This window comes from Salmo salar, chromosome ssa18 (assembly GCF_905237065.1).
Source record: "Salmo salar chromosome ssa18, Ssal_v3.1, whole genome shotgun sequence".
NCBI lineage: Eukaryota > Metazoa > Chordata > Actinopteri > Salmoniformes > Salmonidae > Salmo > Salmo salar.
The window spans coordinates 35993777-36005786 of NC_059459.1; the positions used below are offsets into that span (position 1 = coordinate 35993777).

General features: G+C 42.9%; 1 long non-coding RNA gene across 2 annotated transcripts; it reads left to right on the forward strand.

Moving 5' to 3' along the window:
* The first annotated feature begins 5481 nt into the window (after positions 1 to 5481).
* LOC106577314 (uncharacterized) lies at positions 5482 to 10113 on the forward strand. Of its 2 annotated transcripts, none has more exons than XR_001322103.2 (2): positions 5482 to 5689; positions 9648 to 10113. It is a non-coding gene; the product is annotated as an uncharacterized lncRNA (long non-coding RNA). The 2 variants fall into 2 exon arrangements; XR_006760578.1 differs by lacking the exon at positions 5482 to 5689 and adding an exon at positions 6752 to 7264.
* The last annotated feature ends 1897 nt before the right edge of the window (positions 10114 to 12010 follow it).

Sequence of the window (12010 nt, forward strand, 5' to 3'; positions counted from 1 at the left end):
AGCACTAACTACCATGGTATAGTGTGTATTTAACAGCACTAACTACCATGGTATAGAGTGTATAACACAGCCCTAACTACCATGGTATAGTGTGTATTTAACAGCACTAACTACCATGGTATAGAGTGTATAACACAGCCCTAACTACCATGGTATAGAGTGTATAACACAGCCCTAACTACCATGGTATAGAGTGTATAACACAGCCCTAACTACCATGGTATAGAGTGTATAACACAGCACTAACTACCATGGTATAGATTGTATAACACAGCACTAACTACCATGGTATAGAGTGTATAACACAGCACTAACTACCATGGTATAGAGTGTATTACACAGCCCTAACTACCATGGTATAGAGTGTATTACACAGCCCTAACTACCATGGTATAGAGTGTATAACACAGCCCTAACTACCATGGTATAGAGTGTATAACACAGTTTTCCGTTGTCTACTCTTCCTCATATAGGCTAGTCACTAAGAAACAGATATTATGACTGCCTTAGGAATATCTGCTTAGTGCTGGAAGTGGTGCTATCCTCCAGGGCCTTGAAACTGTCCTTACTCTGTCTGGTAATATAGTGGGGCTGCTGTGGACCACAGATCAGCGTAACTCATCCCCCTCTCCCTCCTATCGACTCTGACCTGTTGGTGTCAGACGTGAAGGCGCATGGGACAGACAGGTCTGCCATGTTACAATCTCTGATCTCTGATGTCTCTCTGGATGGAAACTCGTGCCCTAATTTCGTACACCTTGTTATCTAGAGATTGGACATTGGCGAGTAATATGCTCGGAAGCGGTGGATGGTGAGCTCGCCTTCTGAGTCTGACCAGTAGGCCGCTCCGTCTGCCTCTCCTGCCGCGACCGCGTTGTTTTGGACCTGCTTTTGGGATTAGATCCCATGTCCAGGGTGGAGGTCCGAACAAAGGATCTGCTTTGGGAAAGACGTATTCCTGGTCGTAATGATGGTAAGTTGACATCGCTTTTATATCCAGTAGTTCTTCCCGGGTGTATGTAATAACACACAAGATTTTCTGTGCTAACAATGTAAGAAATAATACATGAAATAACAAATGACTGCATAGTTTCCTAAGGACCTAAAGCGAGGCGACCATCTCTCTCGGCGCCATCTTGTTCACTGCTGTTCTGCTGTTAATCATATTCACGCACACGCATGTACCGACACACACACAAAGACACACAGACACACAGACACACAGACACACACACACACACACACACACACACACACACACACACACACACACACACACACACACACACACACACACACACACACACACACACACACACACACACACACACACACAAACACACACACACACACACCACAACACCTCCAAAACAAGCTACACCGACTGACATATCCAAATATTTGCAGTCTTAGGCGAGATTCAAGCTCTCAATGAGCCTGTGCCAGCATTGTGACTGCATGGGAATGTGTGTGACGTGAAGTAGCTATAGAAACCATCACGCTTTGGGGCCAAAACATTTGGACCTGGAGAAGTAGGTAACCAAGGAGTAAATCAGCAGCATAACAAACCAGGGCAGGGAGCCACAAGCTACAGAGAGCCTGATCTCTCTTCATCTCCCTCTCTCAGAGAAAACTCAACAGCTATATAGCAACGACATACAGACAGAGTTGTTCTGTATGGCTCAATCAATTCCAACTGTGTGTGTGTGTGTGTGTCTGTGTGTGTGTGTGTGTGTGTGTGTGTGTGTGTGTGTGTGTGTGTGTGTGTGTGTGTGTGTGTGGTGTTTGTTTTTGTGTCAGAGTTTGAATCTGTGTTCTCTTCTCTGGTGTTTGTGTTTTTCACATTTTCTTTGGTATTGTCTCTGTCATATGTTGGCACTCCCCCTTTGCCCCCTTCTTTGCCTCAGGGTCTTTAGCATGTCATGTTTCAGCTGGCATGTCTCAGGGTCTTTAGCATGTCATGTTTCAGCTGGCATGTCTCAGGGTCTTTAGCATGTCATGTTTCAGCTGGCATGTCTCAGGGTCTTTAGCATGTCATGTTTCAGCTGGCATGTCTCAGGGTCTTTAGCATGTCATGTTTCAGCTGGCATGTCTCAGGGTCTTTAGCATGTCATGTTTCAGCTGGCATGTCTCAGGGTCATTAGCATGTCATGTTTCAGCTGGCATGTCTCAGAGTCTTTAGCATGTCATGTTTCAGCTGGCATGTCTCAGGGTCTTTAGTATGTCATGTTTCAGCTGGCATGTCTCAGGGTCTTTAGCATGTCATGTTTCAGCTGGCATGTCTCAGGGTCTTTAGCATGTCATGTTTCAGCTGGCATGTCTCAGGGTCTTTAGTATGTCATGTTTCAGCTGGCATGTCTCAGGGTCTTTAGCATGTCATGTTTCAGCTGGCATGTCTCAGGGTCTTTAGCATGTCATGTTTCAGCTGGCATGTCTCAAGATCTTTAGTATGCCATGTTTCAGCCGGTATTTTTAGGGTCTTTAAATCAAATCAAATGTTATTTGTCACATGCTTTGTGTAGACTAACAGTGAAATGCTTACTTATGGACCCTTCCCAACAATGCAGAAATAAAAAAAAATAGAAAATAATAACACAAGGAATAAATACACGAGTGACGATAACTTGGCTATATACACTGGGTACCAGTACTGAGTCAATGATAACTTGGCTATATACACGGTGTACCAGTACTGAGTGGATGTGCAGGGATACAAGGTAATTGAGTTAGATATGTACATACTTTATAAGTATAGATAAAGTGACAACAGGATAGACAATAGACAGTAACAGCAGTATACTGTAGGTAGGGGTAAAGGATAGATAATAGACAGTAACAGCAGTATACTGTAGGTAGGGGTAAAGGATAGATAATAGACAGTAGCAGCAGTATACTGTAGGTAGGGGTAAAGGATAGATAATAGACAGTAACAGCAGTATACTGTAGGTAGGGGTAAAGGATAGATAATAGACAGTAACAGCAGTATACTGTAGGTAGGGGTAAAGGATAGATAGACAGTAACAGCAGTATACTGTAGGTAGGGGTAAAGGATAGATAATAGACAATAACAGCAGTATACTGTAGGTAGGGGTAAGGGATAGATAATATACAGTAGCAGCAGTATACTGTAGGTAGGGGGTAAAGGATAGATAATAGACAGTAACAGCAGTATACTGTAGGTAGGGGTAAAGGATAGATAATAGACAGTAGCAGCAGTATACTGTAGGTAGGGGTAAAGGATAGATAATAGACAGTAACAGCAGTATACTGTAGGTAGGGGTAAAGGATAGATAATAGACAGTAACAGCAGTATACTGTAGGTAGGGGTAAAGGATAGATAATAGACAGTAACAGCAGTATACTGTAGGTAGGGGTAAAGGATAGATAATAGACAGTAACAGCAGTATACTGTAAGTAGAGTTAGAGGATAGATAATAGACATTAACAGCAGTATACTGTAGGTAGGGGTAAAGGATAGATAATAGACAGTAACAGCAGTATACTGTAGGTAGGGGTAAAGGATAGATAATAGACAGTAACAGCAGTATACTGTAGGTAGGGGTAAAGGATAGATAATAGACAGTAACAGCAGTATACTGTAGGTAGGGGTAAAGGATAGATAATAGACAGTAACAGCAGTATACTGTAGGTAGGGGTAAAGGATAGATAATAGACAGTAACAGCAGTAGGTGTAGGTAGGGGTAAAGGATAGATAATAGACAGTAACAGCAGTATACTGTAGGTAGGGGTAAAGGATAGATAATAGACAGTAACAGCAGTATACTGTAGGTAGGGGTAAAGGATAGATAATAGACAGTAACAGCAGTATACTGTAGGTAGGGGTAAAGGATAGATAGACAACAGGATAGATAATAGACAGTAACAGCAGTATACTGTAGGTAGGGGTAAAGTGACTAGACAACAGGATAGATAATCAACAGTAACAGCAGCGTATAATGAGTCAAAAGAGTTAGTGCCAAAAGAGTCAATGCAGGTAGTCCTGATAGCTATTGGTTAATTATTTACCAGTCTAATGGTAGAAGCTGTTCAGGGTCCTGTTGTTTCTAGACTTGGTGCTCTGGTACCGTTTGCTGTGCGGTAGCAGAGAGAACAGTCTATGACTTCGGTGGCTGGAGTCTTTGGCAATTTTTAGGGCCTTCCTCTGACACCATCTGGTATAGAGGTCCTGGATGGCAGGGAGCTCTGCCCCAGTGATGTACTGGGCCGTACTCACTACCCTCTGTAGTGCCTAGCGGTCGGATGCCAAGCAGTTGCCATACCAAGCAGTGATGCAGCCGGGGGCGGTATGTGAATTGGAGTGTGTCCAGGGTGTCTGGGATGATGGTGTTGATGTGAGCCATGACCAGCCTTTCAAATGTATGTTGAATCGGTAATTACATCATATTTACCTAATAATAACTATATTGTGTATTTGGGATTAATTCATTCAAGAAACCCTTCATACATTTTGGTACCAGATAGTTCAAATTTGTATTGGATTTTTTTCTTTTAATTGGAAAAAGTATGCATTGGTCTGTAAAATAATGCATTTAATAAAACCAACATAGCCACAGCAGATTTTGTCACTCTGAGTAGTACAGAGTGAGTACTTTAGGGATCTTTCCCTGGATATATGACTGTATATACCAGAACAGTCCTACTGAAAGACTGACATGAAGTAATCATTATGACTGTATATACCAGAACAGTCCTACTGAAAGACTGACATGAAGTAATCATTATGACTGTATATACCAGAACAGTCCTACTGAAAGACTGACATGAAGTAATCATTATGACTGTATATACCAGAACAGTCCTACTGAAAGACTGACATGAAGTAATCATTAGTAATGTTTATACCAGAACAGTCCTACTGAAAGACTGACATGAAGTAATCATTAGTAATGTTTATACCAGAACAGTCCTACTGAAAGACTCACATGAAGTAATCATTAGTAATGTTTATACCAGAACAGTCCTACTGAAAGACTCACATGAAGTAATCATTAGTAATGTTTATACCAGAACAGTCCTACTGAAAGACTGACATGAAGTAATCATTAGTAATGTTTATACCAGAACAGTCCTACTGAAAGACTCACATGAAGTAATCATTAGTAATGTTTATACCAGAACAGTCCTACTGAAAGACTCACATGAAGTAATCATTAGTAATGTTTATACCAGAACAGTCCTACTGAAAGACTGACATGAAGTAATCATTAGTAATGTTTATACCAGAACAGTCCTACTGAAAGACTGACATGAAGTAATCATTAGTAATGTTTATACCAGAACAGTCCTACTGAAAGACTCACATGAAGTAATCATTAGTAATGTTTATACCAGAACAGTCCTACTGAAAGACTCACATGAAGTAATCATTAGTAATGTTTATACCATGGCATTGTTGAATACTTGTTTCTGATTAGCCATTCTAGAGTGGACATTAAAACCAGATAAAGGGACAGTTGGAAAATATATCGGACACCTTTCTATCACGACGCAATATGCACCTACACACGCAGACTGTACTTGCTACAAAGTTACAGAAAGCTAAACAAACAACCACACAAACTGAAATCGGATACATTGTAAATGCAGGTCCAATGACAAAAAAACTAGATAGTATTGATTTGTTACTGAAGAGACATCTTTTTTTTGGAACATCTGACAAGCTAATGTGGTGAGTGATGGACATGACTTGCTCTGGTCCCTACTGTTGCAGCCATCACGCCTGTCAAATACTCCCACATTTCTAGTTTGACCAGCTGTTTTCAGCAACAAACATTTTTGAATTTGGTTCTCATATTGGTAGGTTTGCTAGCAACAAACTATTTAGCTAGCTTTTAGCCTAGTGTTTGATATGCGATGTGATCTCCTCGTAATGAACAGTGTAGTGTCCTGACGAGAAGGCAAGCGTTTCTAGCTATGCCAGGTAAAATCGGGCATTATCAGCTCATTGTTATGGATGTGTCCAAATGAATGCCAAAAGAATACAGCTACTTTGATGTTATTCTGTCTGCAGGGTCGGTCGTGAATGTGTTAGCCGTAGCTAGCTAGCTAGCCAGGAATAAAACCGTTGCCATGGAACAGAAAGAACGAACGACTGGGTCGCGTCTCTAGCAACCAAAACGTGAAAATAGAAATGCATTTCTACCAGTAAATGTGTGCTTTCATATTATTTTATTTGACAACTGTGGTATAAGCGAGATAAACACCTCCGTTCTGTACATTACCTTGGAGAAATGAACTCCGCAGAGTGTCGTGTCTCTGCCTTGTCCCGCCGCGTCTTGACCAAGCAGACGGCATATTTACACGGTAGAATTCAATGGCTGTAGTTCATTCATACATGCTCTTATGTTTGAGCTGTTTTGAAAGCAAAAGTGGAATTTAAAACATTATTGACAGTGTTGAATTCAATTTTCATAATAGCAAGGTAGGACTGATGTTTTGGTTAGCTAAACTAACAAGTCTGTTTGTTTGGTTACCACGGCAACAACTGTAGCTAGCTTGTAAACTTGCTAGCTACTTCAGTGGATGTTGAACACATTTCTAGCAGCAACTGTGTTAAATTATAGCCATGGTTTAAAAGGGATAATCCCCATGGGGTTCTATGCTCTCTCTGGAAAATAATGCAAGTCCGTGGAAATTCCACTCCACTAGTGCGTTTTGAAACACACCATCCACGTCGTTCATTATTTCACACAAAAGGCATAGCCCCTCGTTGATTTGCCCTTCCATATGCCAGAACAGTCCTACTGAAAGACTCACATGAGGTAATTTGACCTCCGTTGCTTTTGGATGCATTGGAAATGCTTTTGGATGTAACTGAGGCATTTCTACTTAAACAAACACTTTTACAGGGACAGTGATGACAACACTGTTGTCTGAGACAGAAATTAGTTTGTACCTGGTTGTGACAACTAGGATAGTACTCACTGTTTTATTGTGTATTTGACCTAAAATAGAGCAAATACTGTATCTCAATCCTCAGACCCATCCAGCATTCCTTTAGTCTCCAGAATAAACCTTTCAAATCTCCATGCAGCTGTCATTCCTGCCTATTCTTCTCTTTTCTTCTCTCCAATTCTCATACACAGAGGGATTGTCCCCTCTATTGTTGGCCTCTTGGTGAATCTATTTTAGCTGGGATGAAAATCAGCCTCTTCAGAATTCTGCCGACACACAGTCAATGGAGGTGTCAGTCTACCAGGACTCTGTATTGTCCACAGGATCATTTAATTGGAGAGGCACAACGGTGAAGCCCCCTGTCGCTGTCGCAGGCACGCACGTACATGCACACGCACACACACACACGCACACACACACACACACACACACAACACCACCACCACAGGTCCTAGCCCGTGAGAGGGCCCTTTGTTGGGGGAGAGGACCAAGTCTCGTGGCCCCATGTTCTCATGACTGGCTGAACAGACCAAAGGGACTGGGGAGGGTAGGAATGGGAGGGAAACCTTCACTACCATTACCTGGGAGTCATTCTGGGGGCAGGCACAATTAGTCAGCACACAATAAAGCTGTCTTTGATTGCAGGAATGCTGGGGAAAGAGGGCGAGAGGGGGAGGAGAGGTGTGAGGAGAGGGGTGAGGAGTAGTCCCGTGGCCAAATCAGGGGACTCCTTGTGGCATGAGAAGCATGTCTTTGGAGGAGCACTGGCCATGTCCTGTCATCAATGAGTACTCTGTTTCTCTCTGAGATCGATACTTTGGGGTTGAAAGATGCACAGGGAGAAAAAAGAGGAGACAGGTGAATAGAGAAGACAGCATTCCTTAGTGATAGCTGCTTCAGGTGAATAGAGAAGACAGCATTCCTTAGTGATAGCTGCTTCAGGTGAATAGAGAAGACAGCATTCCTTAGTGATAGCTGCTTCAGGTGAATAAAGAAGACAGCATTCCTTAGTGATAGCTGCTTCAGGTGAATAGAGAAGACAGCATTCCTTAGTGATAGCTGCTTCAGGTGAATAGAGAAGACAGCATTCCTTAGTGATAGCTGCTTCAGGTGAATGGAGGACACAGCATTCCTTAGTGATAGCTGCTTCAGGTGAATAGAGGACACAGCATTCCTTAGTGATAGCTGCTTTAGATGAAAAGTGGAGACAGCATTCCTTAGTGATAGCTGCTTCAGGTGAATATGGTGGAGACACACACACACACGCACACACACACCCTCACACACATGTACACACACATGTACACACACACACACAAGCACACACCCTCACACACACACAGTTACAGACAGTCCTAGACTACAGTCCTAGAGGGACAGGCATTCACATGTTTTATTTGGGCGTTCCCCGTTGCAGTTACACTAGAACAACTTTTGAGAAGCCACACCCTGCAGAATAGGACTGTATAATCATCAACATACTGTGTATCACACCCTGCAGAATAGGACTGGATAATCATCAACATACTGTGTATCACACCCTGCAGAATAGGACTGTATAATCATCAACATACTGTGTATCACACCCTGCAGAATAGACTGTATAATCATCAACTTACTGTGTATCCCACCCTGCAGAATAGACTGTATAATCATCAACATACTGTGTATCACACCCTGCAGAATAGGACTGTATAATCATCAACATACTGTGTATCACACCCTGCAGAATAGGACTGTATAATCATCAACATACTGTGTATCACACCCTGCAGAATAGACTGTATAATCATCAACATACTGTGTATCACACCCTGCAGAATAGACTGTATAATCATCAACATACTGTGTATCACACCCTGCAGAATAGGACTGTATACTCATCAACATACTGTGTATCACACCCTGCAGAATAGGACTGTATAATCATCAACATACTGTGTATCACACCCTGCAGAATAGGACTGTATAATCATCAACTTACTGTGTATCACACCCTGCAGAATAGGACTGTATAATCATAAACTTACTGTGTATCACACCCTGCAGAATAGGACTGTATAATCATAAACATACTGTGTATCACACCCTGCAGAATAGACTGGATAATCATCAACATACTGTGTATCACACCCTGCAGAATAGGACTGTATAATCATCAACTTACTGTGTATCACACCCTGCAGAATAGGACTGTATAATCATCAACATACTGTGTATCACACCCTGCAGAATAGACTGTATAATCATCAACATACTGTGTATCACACCCTGCAGAATAGGACTGTATAATCATCAACATACTCTGTATCACACCCTGCAGAATAGACTGTATAATCATCAACTTACTGTGTATCACACCCTGCAGAATAGACTGTATAATCATCAACATACTGTGTATCACACCCTGCAGAATAGGACTGTATAATCATCAACATACTGTGTATCACACCCTGCAGAATAGGACTGTATACTCATCAACATACTGTGTATCACACCCTGCAGAATAGGACTGTATAATCATCAACATACTGTGTATCACACCCTGCAGAATATATCTACATCTGGTTTGACTGATTGTTTGTGTGTTTACGTGTGTGTGTACACGTGCACATGTTTGTACTCTAAATGTGTACTTTATATCTGTGTGTGTGTGTGTGTGTGTGTGTGTGTGTGTGTGTGTGTGTGTGTGTGTGTGTGTGTGTGTGTGTGTGTGTGTGTGTGTGTCTTAGGTCACAGTTGTCAGGACAACCTACCAGCCTACCCTCATGGCCGCCCTCCAAGCCCAGACAAAGCTGTGGCCTGCTGGACCAGGCGTGTGTTGTCCACAGTCCCTGAGGGGCCGCCGCCACCTCCAACAATACACAAAGACCCCCCACCCTGGCACTACCCTCACCCTGTCTCTACCCTGTCTACCCACCATCCTGCCCCCGCCGCTGCTCCCCTCACCACCCCAGCCCACCGCTTTGTGAAGGAGGGAGAAGGAAGTTCCTGTCATCTCCATTTCAAGGCACCCCCTGCCTCCTCGTACCCCCCCTCTCTGGCCCCTTTATGATGATGTTACACGCACCGATGGACAGAGGGATGCACACACACACACACACACACACACACACACCGCATAGTTCAAGTATCGAGTGTTAACTCAAGTTATTCTGGATGAAGGAAATATGTAATACACAGTGCATTTGGAAAGTATTCAGACACCTTGACTTTTTCCACATTTTGTTACTTCACAGCCTTTTTCTAAAATTTATTAAATTACATTTTTTCATCATCAATCTACACACACTAACCCACAAAGACAAAGCGAAAACAGGTTTTTAGAAATTCCTGAAAATGTATATACACAAAATAAATATAAATAACTTATTTACATAAGTATTCAGACCCTTTGCTAAGAGACTCGAAATTGAGCTCAGGTGCATCCTGTTTCCATTGATCATCCTTGAGATGTTTCTACAACTTGATTGGAGTCCACCTGTGGTAAATTCAACTGATTGGACATGATTCGGTAAGGCACACACCTGTCTATGTAAGGTCCCACAGTTGACAGTGCATGTCAGAGCAAAAACCAAGCCATGAGGTCGAAGCAATTATCCGTAGAGCTCCAAGAAAGGATTGTGTCGAGGCACAGAGCTGGGGAAGGGTACCATAAAATGTCTGCAGCATTGAAGGTCCCCAAGAACACTGTGGCATCCATCATGCTTAAATGGAAGAAGTTTGAAACCACCAAGACTCTTCCTAGAGCTGGCCGCCCGGCCAAAATAAGCAATCGGGGGAAAGGCTCTTGGTCAGGGAGGTGACCAAGAACTCAATGGTCACTCAGAATGACCTCCAGAGTTCCTCTGTGGAGATGGGAGAACCTTCCAGAAGGACAACCATCTCTGCAGCACTCCACCAATCAGGGCTTTATGGTAGAGTGACTAGACAGAAGCCACTCCTCAGTAAAAGGCACGTGACAGCCCGATTGCGGTTTGCCAAAAGGCACCTAAAGGACTCAGACCATGAGAAACAAGACTGAACTCTTTGGCCTGAATGCCAAGCGTCACGTCTGGAGGAAATCTGGCACCATCCCTACGTTAAAACATGGTGCTGGCAGCATCATGCTCTGGGGATGTTTTTCAGCGGCAGGGACTGGGAGACCAGTCTGGATCGAGGGAAAGATGAACGGTGCAGAGTACAGAGAGATCCTTGATGAAAACCAGCTCCAGAGCACTCAAGACCTCAGACTGGGGCGAAGGTTCACCTTTCTATAGTATGTCACAACAGTGCTATGTCACAACAGTGCTATGTCACAACAGTGCTATGTCACTTGACGTGCATGCTTGTGTGTGGCTATGACAGGTGGTGTCAGATAGCGGGAGTCAGGAAGTCAGTCAAGATGATAATACTGTGGGTTTTACATTTCAAGGACACACAGATGCTTGATTCTTATGAAAAGATTCTTATATTATCAATCTTAACTGGAGTGATTTTGAATTGTCAACTAACCAAATAATTGTCCTTATACAGTAGTTGCGAATTGAAATAATAATTTCAAGTCTGTTTGGTCCCTCATCTCTGGACAGGACAGATTGACATGATCAGGAGTCAAGCCCTCATCTCTGGTCAGGACAGATTGACATGATGAGGAGTCAAGCCCTCATCTCTGGACAGGACAGATTCACATGATGAGGAGTCAAGCCCTCATCTCTGGTCAGGACAGATTCACATGATGAGGAGTCAAGCCCTCATCTCTGGACAGGACAGATTCACATGATGAGGAGTCAAGCCCTCATCTCTGGACAGGACAGATTCACATGATGAGGAGTCAAGCCCTCATCTCTGGACAGGACAGATTCACATGATGAGGAGTCAAGCCCTCATCTCTGGACAGTACAGATTCACTTGATGAGGAGTCAAGCTCTCATCTCTGGACAGGACAGATTCACATGATCAGGAGTCTGTTGGTGAAAAGATCATTATCTCAGCAGATGATGCCATTATGCTGATGAACTCACCAGATGATGTCATTATGTTGATGAAAAGGGGCCAGTACGGAGCAGGCCTAAAGGGAAAGGGCCTAAAAACCTTTAATGAACATGTACCTCAC